This window comes from Antechinus flavipes, chromosome 1 (genome assembly GCF_016432865.1).
Source record: "Antechinus flavipes isolate AdamAnt ecotype Samford, QLD, Australia chromosome 1, AdamAnt_v2, whole genome shotgun sequence".
Taxonomy (NCBI): Eukaryota; Metazoa; Chordata; class Mammalia; order Dasyuromorphia; family Dasyuridae; genus Antechinus; species Antechinus flavipes.
The window spans coordinates 725,275,924-725,295,050 of record NC_067398.1 but is presented as its reverse complement, the minus strand read 5'-3'; positions in this window follow the sequence as shown (position 1 = coordinate 725,295,050).

Sequence of the window (19,127 nt, the reverse complement as noted above, 5' to 3'; positions counted from 1 at the left end):
AGGCACTTCCTCCAGGAAGCCCTCCGGAGTCGCATGCTCACGGATGAATAGCGGGCTAGCATTAGCCAGAGCTCTGGGTCGGGGGTCTCCTGTGGGCTTCACCTCTGCCCTGTCCCATTTTAGGCTCGAGTGGCGGGCTGACTCTCCCAGAGGACTACGAGGCCGTCCAGCCCTGGACAGTGTCTAGCCTTGGATAGTGTGCAGCGCTAGTTGGGGCCCCTCCGGGGTGGGAGTTCTGACCCTGACTGTGCAGCCCCCCCGCATGGCGTCCTAGCCAGAGAGTTCGGGGAGCTCTCCGTGGTGCTGAACGCCTGCCCTTCTAGAGCGCCTTTAGGGGCTCCCGGGCTCAGTGGCAGTTCCCCAAGGCCTGGCCCTGCCCCTCTGCCCCGGAAAACCCCCTTGTTGCCTAAAAGTCGTTTCCCAGACATTCACGCGCCCTTCCTGCCACCCCCATGAGTCTGTGCTTGGAACTGCGCAGAGGGATATAGATATATAGATGTACAGTGTGAGGTGGGAGTTCAAAAAGTCAACCTCGGAAGAACAAGAGGGAAGAGGCAAGGCTCGTTCAGCTCCATCTAAAACAGAGCCGGGGATCCTAGTGGAGCCCAGTGTGATGTGGCAGCCCCGAAAGCTGGGGTGATCTTGGACGGCTCTCCCTGAACTTGCCCTCATCAGACCCCAAATGGAGCATGGTGTCCACTTCTAGGTGCCGTTAGAAGGGCAGCGATGAGGTTGCTGAAGGACCACAAGATCGCTCTGCTGGGGAATCACTGAAAGAGCTGGGAATGTTTAGTCTGGGGAAGAGAATATTTGCAAGGAGGCTTCTTAGCTCTCTTCAGGTAGGACTGGAAAAAGGCATCAGACTCTTGCTTGGCCCTGGAGGGTAAGACTGGGAAAAAGGATGAAAGCAACAAAGACGACAAAAATCCAGACTCCAAAAGTGGGAAGGCTTCTTCCCTGGTGCTGTGGGTTCCCTTGGTGAGGGAAGCAGGGTGGGAGGATCTCCAAGCAAAGCTGGACGGCCACCTGCCTTTTATATGGTAGAAGGGACAGATTCTTGCCCGGATCTGGTTTGGAACTCTGATCAAAATCCTTTTTCTAATACGGAGAGCTCCTATTACTTGTAATGTGAGAAGCTCTGGAAGCTTTCCTGATGAAATAAAGGTGAGTGGAGGAGAAAGACCCTATTTCCACTGTTATTTGACATAGTTCTAGAAATGCGCTCTATGACGCCAGGACAAGGGAAGAAAATAAAGGGGAAACGATTGAAGAGTGGGCAAGCTCCCTTTTTTAAAATGACATCGAAGTTTACTTAAGAGGTGTTTACTAAATGTTTATTGCTTTTACAGTATATCCTGCCTGGAAGGCCCTGGTTTTCCCCCTGGTTTGTTTTCTGGACTCCTGGGCTAGGCAGGCAGTCCTTTGGTTTCTGGCTGGTTAAGGGTGACTTCCCATCAATGCATGGTTTATGTTTTCCCAGACACTGTGATTTCATAGTAGGACCTTATTCCCAGCTCATGTTCTTGACCACAGATGAGCCCCATTCTGCCGCTGCTTCTCCTCTGATCTCTTCTGAGCTGAAGCCACAGTCTTACAAGAGAGATTCTCCTCCAGAGGCTGTAGCTCCCTATGATAAGGATCCACGAGTTTGTGCAGGTGGCCCTAACTCTCACAGTACCACAGTACACAGAATCTAGCCTGTGATGCCCTTTCACCTTCTGCTAGAGGTTCCAGGGTCCCCAGCAGGGGGTAGATCTGAAGCCTTGATGATTCTTGCCAAGTCAAACACCAGCTTGAATAGTTAACTCTCCAAAGGATGGCCTGGATGAGAATAATCCAAGCAGGGACAGGTCACCAAGAAGTGTCCCTGCGGAAACACTCGATGGGTTGTAGGAGAGAGAGCCTGGGCGCTGGGAGCTGGAGGCTGTCTAGCCCAGGGCTGTTAGCATAACCCCACTTCCTAAAGCTGCTCCTACAGCTGGGGCCCCCATAGTGTAGAGACCTAGCCTCAGAGTTAGGAATGGTTGGGTTTGAGTCTTAACTGACACACATTAGCTGTGTTAGCCTGAGCAAGACACTCAGCCCCCTAATGCTATGGGCAACCTTTTTTTTTATTAAAGCTTTTTATTTACAAAACATATGCATGGGTAATTTTTCAACACTGATTCTTGCAAAACCTTCTGTTCCAACTTTTCCCCTCCTTCCCCCCATCTCATCCCCTAGATGACATATAGTCCAATACATATTAAATATATTAAAATATTTGTTAAATTATGGACAACTCTTGAGTAAGAACAGATCCGTAGCCCTTGTAAGGCTTTCCAAAACACTTTGTAAACATCTCTGTCAATCCTCACAATCCTGAAAAGTAGGTATTATGGTTTTCCTCAATTTACAGATGAGGACATCAAAGCTGAGTGAGATTAGGAGATGGCTCAGTGTGCAGTACGAAGTGGGCACTTTATTAATGTTTATGGTTGATTGTCCAGGGTCATGCAGCAAAGGGAGGTGAGTTCCCACTGTAGCTTCACTGTGCCACACAACTGCCTCCGCACTGATCCCCTAGGGGTTCCCTGTGGCAGTGATATCCCAAGTCCTGTCTCCATCCCAAACCTTCTGTCTGGCAGTCTTCCCTGTCCATCATCTGGCACCAGCTGAGGAGCTCTGGTCTAACGTGGAGACAAGGAAACAAGCTTTTTTAAAAGAGCTAACTGGGGTGAATAGGAAATGATTAAGAGGGCTAAGACAGGCCAGAAAAGGTCTCTTGTGGAAGATGAGGTTTTAGTTGGGACTTAAGGGAAGCCAGGAATCAGAACAGAGGAAGGAATTCTTTTCACATATGGGCTCAGCCAGAAAATGTTCTAAATTAGGTGTCAGTGTGACACTTGGGCAGTGTGTGTGACCCTGGGCAGGTCACTTGAACCCAATTCCCTCTTTAAAAATTACTTTGGTGGCAAAATGGACCAGAGGCCAAGACAGGACTTGGGAAAGACACCAATCCTGCCCAGTCCATCCAAGGCAAAGCTCGCAGACTCATGCTACCTTCAGTAGAGGAGAATAATATTAAGAGAGAGCATTTACGGAGTGCATTAAGGTTCACAAAGCACTTGTGATTTTATTGGATCCTCCAAACAGTCAAGGGAGGTAGGTGCTATTGCTATCCTAGATGAGGAAATAAAGATTGATTGACTTTCCCAGGGTCATCCAGCTAATAAGCCTCTGGTCTGGATTCCAGGTCCAACTTTCTTGCCCACTGTAGCCCCACCTGCCTCTATGTGAAGAAAAAAGATAATGGCAGATAGAAGGCATCCTTGCTTGTTGCTTAGTGGTCAATAAGGGGCCTGTTTCCCCATCTTAAAGCCCAAAGCCCTTCAATCTTCCATCGCATATGTGCCTGGAGACCTTGGGAGTTCTGGAGGAGCTCGGGCACTCTCTCATTGGCATGACTGGCACGTGCCCATCTCCAAGTATGCTCCAGCCCCTGCCATGTAAATATAACAGGGTAGAGTTATTTGCCCCCATCCTCACAAGTACTTAGAAATGCAATGATGTGGGAGACATGATGCCGGATCCTGAGGTGGGGAACAGGGGAGTGAAATCCAAGCACCCTAACTAAGCCAGGAGGGAGGGTTGGGGAACCTTCTACTAGGAAGGCAAGTCTGAAAGTCTCAGAGAGCTCAGTCTCCCTTTCTATATTAAATCCAACTCTTCATTAACGGACTAGCCCAAGGGTCCTCAAACTATGGCCCATAGGCTAGATGTGGCAGCTGAGGACGATTATCCCCCTCATCCAGGGCTCTGAAGTTTATTTAAAGGCCCACAAAACAAAGTTTTTGTTTTTACTATAGTTCGGCCCCCCAACAATCTGAAGGACAGTGAACTGGCCCCCTATTTAAAAAGTTTGAGGAAGGCTGACAATGTTAGAGAACTGGCACCTGCCTTCATTAAGGATGGGATTGGAGGACTAATCACTATTTTTTTTTAATTTTTTATTTAATGATTACTTTATAATGACAACATTATTCCTTGCACTCGTTTCTTTTCCGATTTTTCCCCCTCCCTCCCTCCACCCCCTCCCCTAGATGGCAAGCAGTCCTTTATATGTTGGATATGTTGCAGTATACCCTAGATACAATATATGTTTGCAGAACTGAACAGTTCTCTTGTTGCATAGGGAGAATTGGATTCAGAAGGTATAAATAACCCGGGAAGAAAAACTAAAATGCAGATAGTTCACATTTGTTTCCCAGTGTTCGTTCTTTGGGTGTAGCTGCTTATGTCCGTCATTTATCAATTGAAACTTAGGTCTCTTTGTCAAAGAAATCCACTTCCATCAAAATATAGGACTAATCACTATTAACAGTGATGATGTGGTTCATCTCAGATACTAGATCCTCTCCCCCCCCCCAAGGTTATCTTTCATGTAGTCTGGACAAATCTTGAATGTACTTAATCACTTACATGATAAAACACCATGACCAAGTAGGATTTATACCAGGAATGCAGAGTTAGTTCAATATTAGGAAAATTATTAGCATAATCAACTATACCAATAACCAAACTAACAAAAATCATATGATTATCTCAATAGATGCAAAAAAGCATGTGATAAAATCCAACACCCATTCCTATTAAAAACATTAGAAAGTATAGGAATAAATGCACTTTCCCTTAAAATGATCAGTAACATCTATTTAAAACCATCAGCATGCATCATATGTAATAGGGACAAACTAGAACCATTCTCAATAAGAGCAGGGGTGAAACAAGGTTGTCCACTATCACCATTATTATTCAACATTCTATTAGAGATGTTAGCTTTGGCAATCAGAGAAGAAAAAGAGATTAAAGGAATTAGAGTAAGTAATGAGGAAACCAAATTATCACTCTTTGCAGGTGATATGATGGTATTCTTAGAGAACCCTAGGGCATCAACTAAAAAACTACTAGAAACAATTTACAACTTTAGCAAAGTTGCAGGATACAAAATAAATCCACAGAAATCATCAGTATTTTTATATATTACCAACAAAATCCCGCAGCAAGAGATACAAAGAGAAATTCCATTCAAAATAACTGTAGATGGTATGAAATATTTGGGAATCTATCTTCCAAGAGAAAGTCAGGAACTATACGAACATAACTACAAAACACTTTCCATACAAATAAAGTCAGATCTAATCAGTTGAAAAATATCAAATGCTCATGGGTAAGTTGGGTGATTATAATAAAAATGACAATATTACCTAAATTAATCTACTTATGTGGTGCCATACCAATCAAACTCCCAAGAAATTATTTTACAGATTTAGAAAAAATAACAAAATTCATCTGGAAGAACAAAAGATCAAGAATTTCAAGGGAATTGATGGAAAAAAATGCCAATGAAGGTAGCCTAGCTGTGCCAGACCTAAAACTATATTATAAAGCAATGGTCATCAAAACCATTTGGTACTGGCTAAGAAATAAGAATAGTCAACTAGTGGAATAAGTTAAGTTCAAAGAACAAAATAGTCAATAACTATAGCAATCCAGTGTTTGACCCCAGCTTTTTGTCATTGTTTGACAAAAACTGCTGGGAAATTGGAAACTAGTATGGAAGAAACTAGGCATTAACCCACACCTAATACCACATACCAAGATGAGGTCAAAATAGGTTCATGATTCATACATAAAGAGTGATATTATAAACTGTTTGGACATGTATACATATATTTTATTTAACTTATATTTTAACATATTTAACATGTATTGGTCAATCTGCCATCTGGGGGAAAGGGATGGGGGGAAGGAGGGAAAAAGTTGAAACAAAAGGATTTGCAACTGTCAATGCTGAAAAATTGCCTATGCATATATTTGTAAATAAAAAGCTATAAAATTTTTCTATTATATTGAAGGATAAAAAAAAGAGTGATTTATAAGCAAATCAGAAGAGCAAAGGATAGTTTGCCTCTCAAATACATAGAGAAAGAAGAGACTTGTGTCCAAATTAGAACTGGAACTCATAATTGAACACCAAATAAATAATTTTGATTATATTCAGTTAAGAAGTTTTTGTACAAATAAAACTAATGCAGACAAGATTAGAAGAGAAGCAATAAATTGGGAAACCATTTTTACATTTAAGGTTTCTGATAAAAGCCTCATTTCTAAAATATATAGAGAATTGACTCAAATTTATAAGAATTCAAGCCATTCTCCAATTGATAAATGATCAAAGGATATGAACAGACAATTTTCAGATAAAGAAATTAAAACCATGTCTAATTGTCAGAGACCATGTCCTTGGAGGCAGGAGACAAAGAGCTAAGAAGAGTAGCAAACACCCTAAATTCCTGAGATTAGATAATGTGTGTCCCAAGAAATCGGTCATCTCCGCCCAGGATCTAGATAACAGTATACCCCAGGATTTCTGCCACACCTATGGTCCGACATTCTTCTCATTGTAGCCCCCCACTCAGAAATCATATTTAATTAAACCCTCTTCATTCATTAAACAGAGACATTCACCATCCTAAACCTTGAGTTGCCTCTCTGTCTCTCCGATCCTGTTCCCAGGCACAATGTGCCTTCCCAGACTGTTGTCTTACGGAGCCTTTGCTCCTCCTCGGCCCCGGCTCCCTTCGATGACCCACTGTTGATGTCCTGCTGGACAGGACATCTAATCATATGAAAAGGTACTCTAAATCACTATTGATCAGAGAAATGCAAATTAAGACAACTCTGAGATACCACTATACACTTCTGAGATTGTCTAAGATGACAGAAAAAGATAAGGATGAATGTTGGAGGGGATGTGGGAAAACTGGGACACTGATACATTGTTGGTGGAACTGTGAATGGAGCCAACCATTCTGGAGAGCAATTTGGAGCTATGTTCAAAAAGTTATCAAACTGTGCATACCCTTTGATCCAGCAGTGTTTCTATTGGGCTTATATCCCAAAGAGACCTTAAAGGAGGGAAAGGGACCTACATGTGCAAAAATATTTGTGGAAGCCCTTTTTGTAGGGGCAAGAAACTGGAAATTGAGTGGATGCCCATCAATTGGAGAATGGCTGAATACGTTATGGTATATGAATGTGATGGAATATTATTGTTCTATAAAAGACAACCAGGAGAATGATTTTACAGAAGCCTCGAGAGACTTACATGAACTGATGCTAAGTGAAATGAGCAGAACCATGGCAACAGCAAGATTATATGACGATCAATTGTGATGAATGTGACTCTTTCCAACAATAAGATGACTGAGACTAGTTCCAATGAACTTGTGATGAAGAAAGTCATCTATACCCAGAGGGAGGACTGTGGGAACTGAATGTAGATCACAGAATAACCTTCCCCAGAACATCCATAAGTGGAGCTTTGTAATATATCTTTATTATTTTTATTACACACTTTTAATTTTTATATTATGTGATGACTGCATATTTTGAAATCAGCCAGAGTCAGGAATTCAGGTTAAGGGAAAAGCCTCGATCTTTATTCTTTGTGGAGGTGAAAGGGGATGTGAAAGGAATGTGTGCAGCCCTGACATGAATCCGGACAGCAGTCCCTCTGCCTCAGTCTCTCCACCCACCCAAATCATCTCTACGTCATTTCCTATACAACACATCAAAACTTGCACAAAGAGTGGGCGGGGCCATTCTTTCTCCAAGCATATATTAATAGAGTATCGTCCAATTACTATTTAGCCTCACATGCTTGGGACCTCAGTGCATCAACTCGAGCTTCAGCTCATTACATCATTCGTCTTTTTATTTTCAAAATACATGCAAAGATAGTTTTCAGCATTTGCCCTTGCAAAACCTTGTCTTCCAAATTTTTGTCCTTCCCCGCTTCCTCCCTTCCTTAGACAGCAAGTAATCCAATCTAGGTTAAACATGTGCAATTCTTCTATAATATTTCCACAATTATCACGCTGCACAAGAAAAATCAAATCAAAAAGGGAAAAATGAGAAAGAAAATAAAATGTAAGCAAACAACAAAAAAGGTAAAAATACTCTGTTGTGGTTCATCCTCAGTCCCCACAGTCCTCTCTTTGGATGCATACGGCTCTCTCCATCACAAGATCATTGGAACTGGTCTGAATCACCTCATGCAATATGTCTTGATATCTAAAAAAGCACATTTTCCTGTCAGCCTCCTATTTCCTCAGTACACCCTTGGAAGTCCTCTCCAGTTTGTCCATCTGTATCAATCTGTCTCTTAGATTCCATCTGAAAGAACTTGAGAGGGAAGGTCTCCCTTCATACCCCACTCTCTTCCCACTGAGGAAAAGGATTGAGGAAGGTAGGTCAAGGACTGGAGGGAGAGGAGAGGAATCTGAGACTTTGTAGAGAAGAAACAAATTTGTCCTCCATCCTTTCCCTACTGACTGACTCAAAGATCTTGGACCTTGCTTAGGGAGGCAAGAGTAATCATGTTTGTCTGCTTTGGCCTACAATGCTGACTTTGCGATCAGATCTAGCCCCTAGATGAACTCAGGGATGTGTAGACAGCTTTTTCAAGAAGTCTGGTTGTGAAATAGATACACTTTAAAAAAAGTTTTATTGATGCTTTTAGTTTTAGTGCTCTATGTCCCTGAGCAAGCCACTGAACCTCTTTCAGCCTCAGTTTCCTCATCTGTAAATCGGGGATATAATAGTGCCTGGGACCCAAGGTTGTTGTGAACATCAAGTGAGAAAATATTGTGAAGGGCTTTGCAAATCCTGAAGCACAACAGAGATGCTAGTTACTACTGCTAGCTAGAATCCCTTTTAGAACATGTTCTAGAATTTTTCCAGGAAAAATTCAAACATAGATTCTTCACTTATAGATCATTTTTAATTTTAAAAAAACATTTCCTTGCTATCCTTTTTTCAAGGCTGTCATGTCCCAGACTCCTCTTTGTTTGCCCTATCCCTCTCCTCCCTAAAACCTTCCCTTGGAACAAAGAATTACAGTTAATAAACTGCCTGTTTCTGGCATGAAATGCCTTATTCTGGCCAGGTGGGGAACCACCTTAGGCTTCCTAGAGGGCAGCCTTCTTCTCTGCCAGTCCCACAAGGTCCTGATCAGTCACTGCATTAATCATAGTGATCCTTGAATGACTTCCAGGGTAGATTTCCTTTACCTTATTATTGTCATTATGTAGGTTGTTCGCCTGGCCCTTTGTCGATTTGTGTCTGGATCCATTTACCCAGGTCCTTCTAGGCTTCCTGTGGGGTAGTGAAAAAGGCACCAGCTCTAGAGTGGAAAGACCTAGTTCCAATCCTGCCTTTTAGCAAGTAACTTAATCTGTGGGCCTCAGTTTCCTCATCTGTAAAATGGGCCTGAAGTCCTTTTGTTTGAAAGTTTTAATGCTGCCTGTTACATCCATTTCATTGCCAGATATTTCGCATTCCCAATCAATACGCCTTTCCTTGGAACAAAGATTTAATATTTCAGAACAAAACAAAAAGCTCACTAAACAGTTCAGCAGAACAAACGCCGACCTTGGCCGGCAGCACTCTGGGCCCCTGTGTGAGGACCCGCAGGGAGGCGTTGAGTATGGCTGGGTTACTGCTGGCCGCTGGCCTTGCTCCTGAGGTACCCATCCATCTGTGACTCCCCCAGCTGCAACCTTGGCCTTGGGTGTGACTTGGGAAAAAAGTATCCGGGAGAGCAGCGCACTGTCGGGGGAGGAGGGCTTGTTGTCCTTCCTCAAGGCTGTCCCTCCCTATCAGCAATGGCCAACATTGAAACAGCAGCTCCTCGGGATACTTTGTTTTCCCTCCCTAAGCAGGTTTTTACAATGTTGCTCTCGCTTTATACTCCTCGGTCTTCAAAGTTGTGACAATGCTGGCTTCCCTAGCTCCTAGCAATATGCTTGGCATTGAGCCTTCCCATCCCAGGCTGGGGACTGGCCAGAGTGTGCTAGAGCCAGTTGGTCCCGCTCCTGACAGTGGGACCATTGCTACATTTGGAGCATTTCCACCTGGGAAACTGGCAAACTATAAATTAGGACTTGATTTGTATTTTGAGGGATTGTCTACATGTAAATCGATGAAATGTCCCACATACACTTTGTTTTGATGAGCTGTTTGTTAAACATTTTTTCCAGCACGTATCTGAGCTCCTGTCACCATTCTCCCCAGCTGAGCCAGCAGGCTTCGGCACCGTTCTGCTGGCTGATGGAGACCCAACATGGGACACAAACCTGAGGAGTGCCCCCAGCTCATCCTCGGCTCCCTAAGACTTCCCTAAAACCTACTAAGTTTTGTGAATGGGCATCATTTTTCTTTTCCCTATGTGCAGTGATTAAGACATCACAAGATCACTCATTTAGAAACCTCTTACAGTTAAATGTAGGGAATAAAATGAATAGGCAAATCACTTGACTTCCTGGGACCTCAGTTTCTTCATCTGTAAAAATGAGGGGGTTGGATGACATGGCTCCCAAAGCTAAGAAAGTTCCCAAAGAAGAATCCGATCACTTCTCCTCCCCAATTATTTTCTACAGATCCCCAAATAACCTCAACTCATTTGAGAAAAGGAATATGACCTTAAAAACAGACTCCACTTCCCCAAAGGGAGAGGGAGTTTTCCTTTTGGTGACTAAAGTCTCTGGGAAGCCTGTCTACAATCAGTTCCTCTACTTCCCTTTTTCTCACTCTGTTCTTACCTCTCTATAGTCTGGCTTCTGATCTCATCATGCAACTGTCAAACACGACCTTTTCTCCATACCCTACCCACCCCTCTTTTCCTGGCTCCTTTTCCAGGTCATGCTCACTAATGGTGGGTATCCCACAGGGCTTTTTCTCAGGCCAACTCTCATGGATTCACTCATCATCCCTATGTTGATGAGCCTTAAATTTATTTCTCTAATGCCCAAGCTCTCTGCTGACCTCCAATATCACATCTCCCACTTCCTAGCAGATATTGAAATTGGATGTACTATAGACATCTTAAACTCAACAACTCGATCTTTTCCCCACAATTCTTCCGCTTCCATGTTTTCTATTATCGCCCAAGGTGTTGCCATCCTGCCAGTGACTCCAGCTTACAACCAAGCTGTCTCTCAACTCCTTCTCAACTTCCTCCCCCCTAATATCCAATCTGGGACAAGGATCGTCAATCTTACTATGGAACGTCTCTCCTTCTCTGTTCTGGTAAGTCCTTTATTGCCTCATGCTTGGACTATCATAATAACTCACATTTAAACAGCATCTTACTTTGTGACAGGCACTGTGCTAAGTATTTTATAAATACTATCTCACTTTATAGTCACAACAATCCTGGGAGGCAGACACTGTGATTAATCCATTTTACAGATGGGAGGCATACACTGTTATTAACCCAATTTACAGATGAAGCAAGCAGAAGTTGGGACTTGCCTAGAATTACACAGCTACTAAGGGTTCTAAGAATGTTTATTGACCAAATTTTGGTTACATCTGAACGGACAATCTGGAGAGAACCTGTCTGCTTATTCATGACAGACTAGACAGACAATGAATCTGGTCCACTCTTGAAAAGGAAGAGAACATACTTGACTGATTTTAAGAAACTGCAAATCACTCTTATTGACAAAAGAACAAGAGTTAAAGAGAAGGAAATTAAAAGGCTCATGGTAGGAAGGAGCAGAATGTAGCATCTAACCATTGTGGAAATACAGAACAGGAGCAAAGATGTCAGTGCAGATCTAGAAAATGGGCTGGTCACTACTCAGTGAAAATAAAGGACAATAGGAGACTGGGTGGTTAGAGCACTCCACTGATTAGGCCCTGAGAAGCCTCTGGCACTGTGGGTAAAATGTCTGTACTGAACTTTGGAGAGTATACAGATGAGAGTCCCACACATTGGGCAGCCAGGGAAGGAGTGGATCTTTGGGGGGATTTGCCAATGATGAGATCACAGTGCATTGGTGAAGTCAGCACTGGGGAAGTTCCAGGAGCCTCCTGCTAGTCTCTACTGTTCTCAGAAGAGGGCTGGGAAGCTCCCTCTGGATCTTGGAAGCCGGCTGGAGAACTTGTGAGCTCCCTCTGGGTCTTGGTTGTGTGCTGCCAGGCTCCGTCTGGGTCTTGGATGCCCACTGGCAGACTCCTTTTTGGGTCCTGGAAGTCTGCTGGTGGGCTCCCTCTGGGTCTTGGATGCCTGCTGGAGGGTTCCCTCTGGCTTTTGGATGCCCATTGGAGTACTTATGGCTCCCTTTGGATTCTGGATGTCTGCTAGTGGTCTCCCTCTGAGTCTTGGATACCATTGGAGTACTTGGGAGCTCCCTTTGGGTCTTGGATGTCTGCTAGTGGTCTCCCTCTGAGTCTTGGATGCCCACTGGCGGGCTCCCTCTGGATCTTGGATACCCTCTGAAGTACTCACGGACTCCCTTTCGTTGGATTTGGGGCTAGAACTTGGACCAGTTCTGAGTCTGGTTCCAGAGTCACTATCTGCTACTTTCTGCTGAGCTTGTTCCTTGCTAAGTAGTCGCTCCATAGGGCCTGGAACCTCTTCTCGCCCTTGAACCTCACCCCCAGACTCAGACTTTAATGAGTCAGATTTAATTCTGGAAATGCCTAGGACATCATTCTGACCACCAAGCAGGCACGAGCTGGGTGGGGAGCGGAATTTTCTGGGCCTGGAAACTGCAGGGAGGGGACCAGTTTTCTACTTATTGTTTCCTTTTCTTCTCTGGTTCTGCCTTCCACTGACCATCCCATCCCTCTGAGAAGTTAGCTTTGCAGAGGATCCAATGGCCCTGATGTTCTCCACAGCTGGGACCCAGCAGGTGAGTGGATACTCAGTTTTTTCTGTAATATTATCTTCCTATTTCATTTCTTAGTCTATTTAAATGGTCTATATGATAGAGTCTTTGATGATACTCATTGTTTAGTTTGTCTTTTGTGTTAAGATCCATTTAGGGTGTCGTCTTTTCTTCATTTTCCCTTTATTGGGTTATAGATTCTGAAAGATATGTTTAAGATTTTTAAAATTAATTTTGTTTCCTAACATGTGACCATTATTTCCATAACTTTCATGGGAACCTAAAAGGCATATTGTTTGTTTGTTTGTGGCAATTCCGTTGTAAAAATCACAGTATATTTTCAAACCCTGCTGTTTTTTTGTAGCTGTATGCATCCATTTGCATATGTGGGTTTCTTATAAGCAGCAAATTTGTAGCCTTTGTTGTCTGATCCTCTATGCAAATCATTTTTGTCAAGGTTATATTTAATTAGTTTACTTTTTCATTTTATCGGTAGTGTGCCACTGCCTGTTTTTTTCCCCTTATCATCCTAGATCCACCTCCATTAATTTCTAATACCTAATCTTAATCAATATGTGATTTTGATAACTTCATAAAGATCTTACCTCTTTCCTCTGAAATTGTCCATTTGTTTTGGCAGTTGTATTCCTTGACTTTCCTACATTACAATTTAGCCTTTCTCCCACTTCCAACCTCTGACTACATAAACCATCAGTGGGCTTATTTTTAGTTATCAGCTGTGTCCCAGGGGATGTACATTTTGGTAATTTTGTAGCCACAGCTCCAAATTGCTTTTCAAAATGTTTGGACCAACTTGCAGCTCCTCCAGAGGTTCTCTAGCCCACCTTTTGGCCATTTAACTTTTTGTCATCTTGGCTAGTCTGCTGGCAGTAAGAGGGAACTTCTAAGTCTCCTTAATTTGCATTTCTATAATTATTATTGTTCTAGAGAATTTTTTGTTGACAGCTTGAATTTGCCCCTTTGAGAAGTGCTTGTTCATACCCTTGACCATTTGTCTGTAGTCTTTGTAGCCCTGATTGCCTCAGAGAATGTAAATAGCAAGTGTTGCTTTTTGGCCAAAAACCTTGAGGATCTTCCCCTCCCAGACTGATTCTTTTTTTTTTTTTTTTTTTTTTTTTTTTAATATTTCTAGGTAAAAAAGCCATTCTTTGTTTCCTCTTTTTTACCTATCCTTGGTCACTGAATGGACAGTTGCTCAAACTGAGACTTATTAATAAGACCTTAGCTTAAAAAGGGCAAGGTTCTCCACAAGATCCATCTACTGGAGCTAGATGGTTCTGAAGGAGAAAATGAAGCAGGTGACCTTGCCCAGCCCCTCCCCACTCAAATCCAGTTCATTGCATGTTCTGGCACCGCCTCCCTGATGTCGTGATCATCTTCGAGAATGAAGGACAAAATAACGATAACAATCATGGGGGAGTGAGCCTTGTTCTTATAAATTTGGGTTTGTTCCTGATAAATCTCAGTTAAAAGATCTTTATTAGAAAAACGTGCTGCAAAGATTCCCCCTTCCCCCTCCAGTTACCTGTTTCTCTTCTAAATTTTACTACAGTAGATTTGTTTATACGATTTTATATAATCAAAATCATCCGTATTGTCTTGTGCGATTCCTTCTGTCATTTATTTCGTTCTGAATTCTTCGCCTATTCCTAGAACTGATAGGTAATTCTTTGCTCCTCTAATTTGTTTGTGAGATGACCTTATATGCCCAGGTCTCCATTTGGAGCATATTTTGGTGTTTGGTGTAAGAGATAGCACTATACCTAATTTCTGCAAGAACACTTTATAATTTTCCAATCTTTTTTTTTTTTTTTTGGTCAAATAGTATATCTTCCTTGCTCCTTCCCTTCCCCTAATACTGAGATCTCTAGGTGTTTGTTTGCTTCTGTATAGTTTATACCTCATCTTTCCTACTGATTGACCTCTTTTTCTTATTGACCAATATCAAATTGTTTTAATGATTACTATTTTGTTGTGATCTGATACTGAGAAACTCTATTCCCACTTTTTTCATGATTACCTTTTGTTCTTTTACATGAATTTCATTATTTTTCTAGGAATACTAAATCTCTCTTTGGAAGTTTGATTTGTACAGCGCTGAGTAGTTGCTAAATTTAGGTAGTATTGTCATTGTTATATAGTCACTTGATGTATCCATGAAAAATGGTTATCTTTCCAATTTTAGCTTTAGATCTATTTCTTCTTATGATCTGGTGAATTTTGGCAAATACACCCCCAAATTTTTCATGTCCTTTTGTAGTTATTTTCCACCTGGGTTTTCTTACAACAACAATAGTGACGTGGCCGGTGTAGACATCAGATGATGGTAGGCGGCAGAAGTTGGGGCTCGGTCATGTGAAGAATTCCCAATGGCCATTCTTTTTGGCAAAAGGCAGGTTTATTCAGGGAAACAGAATGAAGGGATCCAATAGACATCAGGAATGGTAAATTACTGAGTTGGGAAAGCCTAGAAGGAGTTTTACAGGAGAAAGGGAGCATCTCACGAGGTTGGGGCACATCCTTGGCTGGCAGACTACATCCTTGAAGGGTCTCAGTACCCCAAAAGTAAGTAGGGGGAAGCAGGGTTAGGAGAGACCACGTGGCGTGGGGGAGGGGTGAGGACAAAGACCCCCCCCTCCCCATGAGGCAGAGTGTCCAGGGGCCTGACTCAAAGAAGGACTTCGAATATGACATAGTCATAAATAGGTTTTATAGGGAAATTTTAACCTCGGGGACATAAGTGGGATTTCTGACAGGGTGTGGCAAGGGAAGGCTGCCTAAACCCCCTGCAGGGGGACCTCTGGGGCTTAACATAACCTGGATTTCAGGCTGGATCACCTCCCCAAGTGTCTGGGGAGTCTCCATTGCATTGCCCAGTCGCTTTGATACAGGAATACGGATGATTTTTGTGGCCTTGTTTCATATCCTGCAACAAGTGTTTTTAACTCATTTTTAGTTTACTCTAGGTTTTTAAAAACCACATGACCATATCTGCAAAAAGGAGATAATTGTGTTGTTTCTGGGCAGCTCCCACCCATGACTCCTGATCTTGCACTCTGAGGCCAAACATACAAAGGGCCAATAATCTCTCCTCACAGGTCAGCTCTTTAGCTGCCAGAGGCTGTTCTCAGAGCCTCCCTAAGACTTCTCCATCCCCATTCACCCAGTTCCCCAATCTCTTCCAAAAGCCCTTCACTATCCTGGTTGCTCTGGACATTCTCTGGCTAAGAAATATTCCTAAACTGGTGTCACCCAAACTGAAAATGAGGTTAAATGAGTCAGCTTTGCCCTGCCTCCCTCCTAGGAGGCCGCTGCTGCAGCAGCCGCAGGTGCATTCCTCCTCCTCCTCCTCCTCCTCCTCTTCCTCCTCCTTTTTCTCCTCCTCCTCCTCTTCCTCCTCCTTCTTCTCCTCCTCCTCCTCCTTCTCCTCCTCCTTCTCCTCCTCCTCTTCCTCCTCCTCTATAGGACTATAAGTCTCGCCTCGTTCTAACTAGGAGTATTTTTCTTAGAACCTGTGGGGCCAGACCATAATTAGAGAATACACAATTGTCCCATAGTCACCAAATAGCTCCTGATGTTAAGATTTCCCAGACACCAACCTCAAAGTCCTTATGATAGTTGTATTCAGATAAGATGCTAGAAAAGAGGTCCCTGTCCCTCCATTTTGCAGAGTGAATAGTGGAATTAGAAAGGAGCGCCAGCTTTCTTCCTTCTGTGTTTCAGGGACTGGTAACGTTCAGAGATGTGGCTGTGGACCTCCCCAAGGAAGAGTGGAGATACCTTGACCCTTCACAGAAACAATTGTATAGAGAAGTGATGCTGGAGAATTATAGGAACTTGGTTTGCCTGGGTAAGGATGCTCATTAGAGTGGTTTTGCTTCATCCCTTAGCAAATGCTATGTGATATCGTGAGAATTGAGCAATTGGCGCTTGTCAGGGATCAGTTCCTCAGTTTCTCTCTACTCAGTATGCCCACCATTCAGGACCTCATCACGCTCTCCCTTTCCTTCTTCCTCCCTCCCTCCCTCCTTCCCTCATTCCTTCCTTCTCTCTTTTCTTCCCTTCTTCCTTCTTTCCTCTCCTTCCTCCCTCTTTTTCTCTTTTCCTCCTTATGTCCATATAAGGTACCATAACCTTATCCACCTATCCTCTTAAAAGCATTTTTTCCTTTTCTTTTGTACCTCTGGACCCTTTCAAGATATCCTGGGGCTTACTGGCTAGATTTCTTTCTGAAGGACCAGCCCTTAACCCAAAACCAATCTGATTCTCATTGGCGAGGAGAGGTCCTCGGCCAAGCCCCATTTGGTCTTTGTCTGGGTCCTGAATGATTCAGATTGAACACCAGCTGCAGTCATTTCTGTTCTGGCCAGGAACCCTGAGTGTCTTCCCCTCCCAGGTTTATTTATTTGTTTGGGGGCGGGGGATTTGTTTGTTTTGTTTTGTTTTTGACTAGGTAAAAAAGGAAATTCTTTGCCTCAGTTGCTTCCTAGGTCTCCTACTGCATCGGGGCCTTCTCCAGTCCTCCTGATCCATATCTGGCCCCGGACTCCAGTGGCTCTGGAAGGGAAAGTGAGGCAGTGGCTTTGCCCAGCCCTCCCTCTCTTAGATCCAATTCACTCTTGTGTCAGGGCATCATCTCCCTGATGTCCAGGGTCCCCTTTGAGAACAAAGGACAAACAACAACAGACTAAAAATTTCTAAATCTTTTGTGACCAGGAAAGACAGGACATGCTATTTATTCACAGGTGAAAGGTTGAAACTTTGAAACTGACCTCTGAACTTTGCCCATAAGGTTTAACTTTCCTCTCTCTCCATCCCCTAAAATCTAAGATTCTCCCCTCATGCCTCTGAAGATGCTGAAAACCCAAATAGATTGTATTCACTTAACAAGGAGCAGGTTAAGGAAACACAATTTCTTTTTTTACCCAAGTCCACAGATTAACTGGGGAAAAATAAAATAATTAAATTAATTGGATTGTAAAATAACCTTATAACGTCTTATATCTTGAAAAAGCTATGCCCTTTGTCCTTGGGCTGCAATCTCTTGCTTTCCGTGATTTGCCATTCTTTTGTTTATCCTTCAGTTTCTCCTGGCTCTCTCTTTCTGCTCCTAATTATCTGCATCTTGTTTTCCCCGTTAGACTGTGAGTGCTTGGAGGGCAAGGACCAGTTTTGTCTTTGTGGGTCTGTCCTTCCTGCCCCCACAGCTCTCCTTCCCAATTGAATTTACAAGGTTTTGACATATGTTTTTTTTTATTCTTCATGAGACCATATTTGATCACATTGGATATTGAATATACCCCGAGCGCTCCATTTTCCTAAATCTACTCTTGTAGCCCATAGCTTTTCAGTGATGGTTAAGTCAAGTGACTTTGGAACTAGGAAGAAATTGTCTTTTAGATTTGTGGATAGAAGATGAAACAAAAGATAGAATCACAGAAGATAAAATGGGCAATTTTGATTATGCATAATCACAAAATTTTTTACCCAAACAAATCTAATGCACTTAAGGGAATAGGTAATTGGGAAAGATCTTTGTATCAAGGGCTCAAGTCCAAGATATACAAGAAACTGATCCAAATTGATAAGAACAGGACCATTCCCAGTAGATAAGGGGTCAGAGGGTAGGAATAGGAAGAATCCAAGGTTATCAACTATCATGAAAAAATGCTCCAAACCATTGGGGGAGAAATGCAAATGCAAGCAACTTTCACTTCTGCTTTCCACCCTTCAAGCTGTCCATGAGGACCTGAGTAGTTACCCTAATACACTGTTGGATCTGTGATTAGTTTAGCCGTCCTTAAAAGCAACTCTGCCCCCCAATTATCAAACCATATATCCTTTTGACCCAGCAGCACCAATACCAGGCCCAGGCCTGGGAAATAGGTAGATTCGATAGAGCAAAATGTTGTATTAAAGGTTCTTTTCTAACATCTCAGTAGTATTTCAGTAGTATCTCAAAATCATTTCAGATCCCTTAAAAAAATTACAACAATAATAACCTTATTCCTTAACCATAATCACGTGGTAATGAAAAGGTTACATTCCTCCCCTCAAAAGTGGAGAGATGGATCTTAGAACAAATATTTGACTGTGAAGAATAAAAGTCAGGGAAATGTATGATAGCGAAAGAAAGTGAGCTAGTGTGTTGAGTCGACCTCCTGAGTGGAAAGCATGGGCAAAAGTCCCAAGAAATGGTCTGCAGTCTGTGACATGAAGAACCATCAAAAATGAGGAATTCTCCAAATCGTGGGAGTATTTAAGTTAGTTTTGCATATGCTCATGTGTATATGTAAGCACTCCCTTAGAGTATAAGTACCTGGGAGAGTAAATGCTATGAAATGAACATTTATTAAGTCCTTACCATGTGTCAGACACTATGTA